The following is a 6,368-nucleotide window of genomic DNA, read 5'->3' as shown; positions in this document are numbered from 1 at the left end:
CCAGACGCCAATGACTTGAGCCACATAATTCAGCAGCCAGAAGAGTCGGCCAGGCTATTCTGGACTCGGTTACTTACAAAGAAAAATCAAATCATCGATTGTCCGGATGCGGAGGCCTTAGCGGCTTTCGAACACAACATCTGAGACGAGTGGCTAGCCCAGCACCTTGGTCAGGAAAAGCCGAAATCTATGGCAGCTCTCACGACGCTCATGACCCGCTTTTGTGCGGAAGAAGACAGCTGGCTAGCTCACAGTAATAACATATCAAAGAACCATGGTACCTCAGATACCAAGGACGGCAATAGCAGGTCATGTCGCAACAAACATAAGTGCCGCATTAACAGCGAAAATACTGAGGATACAACAGTCAATGCCGGATTCAAAGGCTCTAAACCCGGTCAGCGGAAAAATCCATTCAAACAAAGTACGCCGGGTCCGTCCAGCGTGGACCGTATACTCGATCGCTCCTGTCAAATACACGGCACCCCAGACAAGCCAGCCAATCACACCAACAGGGATTGTTGGGTGTTCAAGCAGGCCGGCAAGTTAATTTCCGAAAACAAGGACAAGGGGCCGCATAGCGATGATGAGGGGGAGCCCCGGCAGCCGCACACCGAAGGGCAAAAGAGGTTTCCCCCGCAAGTGCGGACGGTGAACATGATATACGCGACCCACATCCCCAAGAGGGAGCGGAAGCGTGCGCTCCGGGACATATATGCGTTGGAGCCAGTCGCCCCAAAGTTCAACCCTTGGTCCTCCTGACCGATCACCTTCGATCGCAGGGACCACCCCACTAGTATCAGTCATGGAGGATTTGCCGCACTGGTCCTAGACCCAATCATTGACGGATTCCACCTCACTCGAGTCCATATGGATGGCAGCAGCAGCCTGAACCTGCTTTATCAGGACACAGTGCGCAAAATTGGTATAGACCCCTCAAGGATCAAACCCACAAAAACGACCTTTAAAGGCGTCATTCCAGGTGTGGAGGCCCATTGCACAGGCTCAATTACACTGGAAGTGGTCTTTGGATCCCCGGATAACTTCCGAAGCAAAGAATTAATTTTCGATATAGTCCCGTTCCACAGTGGTTATCACGCGCTGCTCGGGAGAACCGCATTTGTTAGATTCAATGCGGTACCGCATTATGCATACCTCAAGCTCAAGATGCCAGGACCTCGTGGAGTTACTACAGTAAATGGAAACACAGAGCGCTCCCTCCGAACAGAGGAGCACACCACGGCCCTCGCAGCTGAAGCACAAAGCAGCCTCTCAAGGCAATCAACCAGTTCGGAGCTTCAAAGCCCGAACACCTTCAAGCACGCTCGGAGCAATCGGCAAATAGACCACCTGGCGCGATCTGAGCTCGCGTAGCAATACGGAGGTCACCCCAATCCTAGCCCAACGGTGAAACTCGTGCCGCGCGTACATAATTACGCATTAAAAATACCATGGGCACAGGTGGGGATGGGGGCACAACTGCGGCACGCCCCAAGACACGGCTTAAACCGCACTAGGGGCTTCCTGTTTGGTTATTTTTTCTTTTCTTTTCAGGACCTTAATCTCTGGAAACACTGTGCGGTAGCACTATTGCCGAACACATGATGCAGCAACCAAGGAGGCAGACAGCTATGTCATACCACGGAATTCCTAGGTTGATTACAGTAACGAGCGAAATATTCAATTTCATATCATTCCTCAGCTTGCCCTTGGAGGGGACATAGTCCTACTCTTTTCTTATCGCACTATCTGTATCATTATGCTTTAACACAATTTTTTGAATAAACAATGCATGACATTACGACTATTATTGCATTCTTGTCATATATATATATATGTGTGTGTGTGTGTGTGTGTGTGTGTTCATTAATGACGCCTTGCAACCGTACACTCTGGTACGACCAATACACCAGGGGCATACGTACCCCACAATACGGTGTGAAAAGTCCGAAAACTTTCACAAGTGCGGCACCCCGAACTTATAGCATTATATGCATCAGCTCTGAATCATGTCTTTGGTCAAATGTTGGGTTTGCCCGGATCCTATGTTTTGGTACCTTATGTTCTGCTCTATCGGCTAAGGTAGCACTAGGAGAACTACTGCGATTGTGCCCCGGTTCTGCTGGGTTTAGCACCTCAGTAGAGAAAGCTAAAACTGACTGTCATGATAAGGCGAGAGACTGGTCGCTATTCAGCGAGGTTTTCGAGTCCCTAAAGACTTATGCCGCTTAGAGCGAGGGGCTGGCCCTATTCGGCTTAAAGGCGTGTATTGCGCCCCAAATATTCTGCCTTCCAAACACGAGGGGCTTTGCCAAAATTTAAAATTATAGAATTCTATGGCTAAGTGAGAGTGATAAAGCATTATTAGTCCGGTTGCCTTGTTCGTTGTGCTGAGCACCTCCCTCGAAGGACCCAAACATGGGAACAAGAGTGCTCAGGTTTATCCCGAACACCCGAGCACTCGTGGCATGGGGGAAGAAGCCGAGGACTAGCCATCTCTCAGATTGGATAAACAGCCAAACAGAAGGTAATATTTTAAATTCAAACAAGCGTTGCATAGCGCATATGAAACAAGTTTTCATAATTACAGGATAAAATGAGCAAGTCTTAGTCAAATATTACATCTTTTGAACACTCATCCGCGATGAGACGGGCACCCGACAGAACACCCTCATAGTACATCTCGGGGTGGCGGTGCTCCTTGCCTACCGGCGGCCCCTCCTTCATCAGCTTCACGGCGTCTAGCTTGACCCACTGCAAATTCACACGGGCGAAAGCCCGGCGTGCACCTTCAATGCAGACAGATCGCTTGACGACCTCCAGCCACGGGCAGGCATCCACAAGCCGCCTCACCAGGATGAAGAAGCTATTCGGAAGGGCGTCGCCAGGCCACGGCCGGACTATAAAGCTCTTCATGGCCCGATCGGCCGCCTTATCTAGCTCGACCATCTGCTTCAGCTGGTCGCTCATTGGCACCGGGTGTTCGGCTTCAGCATACCGAGACCAGAACAGCTTCTCCGTTGAGCTTCCATCCTCAGCCTGGTAAAATTGTGCGGCATCGGACACGCTGCGGGGCAAATCTACGAATGCTCCTGGGAGCTCCGGATTTGGGTAAGTAATCGGTAATTTACTTTTACATGCTTGCTTTGCATATAGAAAGCCTTACCCTCCGCTATCTTCTTCATCGCGTCGATCTCCTGGAGGGCCTTTTGGGCTTCGGCCTTGGCACTTCTTGCGCTCTCGAGGGCCGCGGCAACCACAGACTCCCGCGTCTTTGAGTCAAGCTCCAACGCCTCGTGCTTCACCACGAGAGCCTGGAGCTCTTCCTGCACCTCGCCCACCCGAGCCTCGTGCTTCTCTCGCTCGGTGCGCTCCTTGGACGCTATATCCTCGGCCTTGGTTAGCGCTTGCTTCAGGGTCGCCACCTCGGTCGTGGCCCCTGGCAAATATACGTTGATCCTGTCATTTTGCAATCGCGTCTTCTTTTATATATACATATCTATAGACAGGGTATCACTTACCCTTGTTCTCCTCGAGCTGCCTCTTGGCAAGGCTGGGCTCTTTCCTGGACCCCTCGAGGTCCTGCATTAGTACGGTGACCTCTGCAGTCAGTGCGGCGGACGCCAACAGCGAAGCCTGCATATGCATATTGACATACTTATATTAGACTCTTGCGATATTATTTGATCCTCTGTTCGACTTTTCTTTGCGAACACCGAACAAAGCATCAGGGGCTACTGTCTATGCGGTAATATTTCTACTACATTTTAAAACACTTATCTCAAAGCCTGTTAGAAGGCTGGCACAGGCTTCAGTCAATCCGCTCTTGGCGGACTGAACCTTCTGGATCACCGCACTCATGATAGTGCGGTGCTCCTCATCGATGGAAGTGCTGCGAAGCGCTTCCAGCAGATTGTCCGGTGCCTCTGGATGGACAGAGGTCACCGGCACAGGCGTCTTGCCCCTCTTAGAAGGAGGCCGCCTGCCCGAGCCTGGAACCGCTGGAGGGTCTGGCGCAGTGTTCGGCTGAGGGCTGAACTTGGAGCTATCAGGGGGCCCGTCCCCTCGGCTCCCGGAGTCCGGAAGGTCGCCTTGAGCCGCCTCCAGGACTGTCTCCCCTCGACCCGGTGCCTCTTGAGACAGCACCTCGGTTTCGTCAGCAGGATGAGGGGAGGTGGCGGTTGGGACTGGATCGCTATCCATGTCCGACAAGCCTAGGGAGGCGTCCGATGATACATCGATGCTGGTTCGCGGCGGTCTGCATAATCATGTTCGGCGTTAGGGAAAGAAGTGCGACAAAGGAATGCTACGATTTACTATGGTATTCGAATACTTACGATCTCCCCAGGGGCTTGGCCCTGGGCAACCACTCGTCTTCATCTTCGTCGGCGGCTGTCGGAGTAATGGGCCACGGGTAGGCCAACCCGAGTCCCATAACCTTTCAAGACATCGGGGCAGGCTGCACCCCTCAAGACCCCAGGGCGAAGAGCCGTCTCCTGAGGAGTCGACGGCAGGGCGGCCGACTGCCCGCTCACGGTCGAGTTCCAGGGACGACTTCCAGAGAAGCCGGCTTTGGGGAGTCGGCCGGCGACTCCAGCAAACCCATGACCTCATCAAAGGGGACGGAGCAGAGGCGTGGCTACAGTGAAGCCCACTCCCGCCCCTTACCAAGGGCGGGCATGGCCACAGCACGCCGTACCCGGGAAGATCTCCGTGCGGCGTGGCACTGTTGCCCGGCCGGCCCTGACATCAGCACCACAGTACCATGTCCTGCGCCCACGACGGCTTGTCTGTACGGCCTGGAGGCAGCGGGGCCCACCAGTCAGCGAGACCTCAGGAGACGACGGGAGAACCGCCAGTCGGACCCGTCGGGAGTCGGCCCGGGGGAGTCGGCCGAGCCCTCCCCCGGGGCCCACGCGCCATTAATCAAGATGAGATGGGGAGTGGCCACAGTGATCGCCCGCCAGGCGGCGGGGCTGTTGCCACGACCCCATGACCAAGCCTACGTCATCAGAAGCACGGCTACAGTAATCAGTGGTCGGCAAGACCCGCCCGCGGCGGACGCGGCCTGTCGGCTCCGTACCAGACCAGTCGGCGGGCCCCAGCAGTCGGCGGAGAAGTCGGAGGTCGGAGGCACTGACGGCTGGGCCCGCACCCAGTCGAATTACTATTGTACCCCTGGGGGGTAGGCCTATATAAACCCCCCAGGGCACCCATGCAAGGGGTGGGATCCCAGTAGTTCTAGACCATACCAGATAGAAGGAGAGAGCTAGCCTTGCCCTCTTCTACCACCCGAAACAGCTCAAGGAGCCACCGTGTAAACACTTGGCCCTAGTGATCATGCGGAGACCCCGCAGAGCAGCAGTAGGGGTATTATCTCCCCGGAGAGCCCCGAAGCTAGGTAAGATTCGCCGGCGTGCATGTCTTCGCCTCATCCCGTTTCCAGGCACTGGCGATGTTCTACTCACCCCCACCATGATAAGCCATCCATTGGCATATGTTGCACCAAACCCCCAACATTTGGCGCCCAGCGTGGGGCCTGGTGCACCGCCGTCCGGATATCTGTTCTGGACGGGAACCCTTTTCCTCCCTGGCGAGCGCAGCTAGCCAGGCACGCCAGGCGAAGTTTGCATCAACGCGCTGCGCGGCGTTGAGATCGCCTGTGCAGCCAGCTCCTTGGCCGAACTTGTCGGCGAGGTCCGCCGCTCCGACGAACCTGCATCTGACGCAGGCGCGGGCGGCCCCGAAAACCTCCTCGCGGGCCTCCTCGATCAACTCCACGTTTCCGGCGAGCCTGCCGTAGACTTGGAGTCCGTAGGCTCCACCGACCCGATGCTGGTCGACTGCGACACCACGTCGATCGACGCGTTCCCCACCAACGTGGTGGTCTACGACGAATCTCCCCCCACGCAGAAAGCGACGGAAGCACCGTCACTGAGGTGCTAGTCATCAGTCATGACGAGTTCCCTGGCGGAGGAGCGCCTGACTCACTCGGCGCAGCACTGCAAGACCCGACTGCGCCCATTTCGGAAGATGCTGACGCGGAAATGTTAGAAGCGCGCCACCTTCAGCTCGTTGAAGGCACGAAGAAGCTGGCCAGCATGAGACACTTGTCAGAAGCTTACCAGCGGGAGATGGATCGCGCCGTTGGCGGCTCGCCGGCCCCGGCAGGGCCCAGCCACCTTGGCGCGGTCCAGCAGCGCGGCGTAGCCATCGCCAGCCTGTTTGGGGCTAGCCGCCCCGTGTACGCTACACCGGCGGAGAACATCCGAGCCGCCCAGGCAGCGGTGGATGAGCTGGAAAATTTCGAGGGCGAAGAACGCCGCCTCATGATGGAGCGAGTCCAGCGGCTCCTCGACGCGACCGCC

Source organism: Triticum urartu, chromosome 6A (genome assembly GCF_056163025.1).
Source record: "Triticum urartu cultivar PI428250 chromosome 6A, HENAU_Tu73, whole genome shotgun sequence".
NCBI lineage: Eukaryota > Viridiplantae > Streptophyta > Magnoliopsida > Poales > Poaceae > Triticum > Triticum urartu.
Note: the sequence above shows the minus strand (reverse complement) of the source record.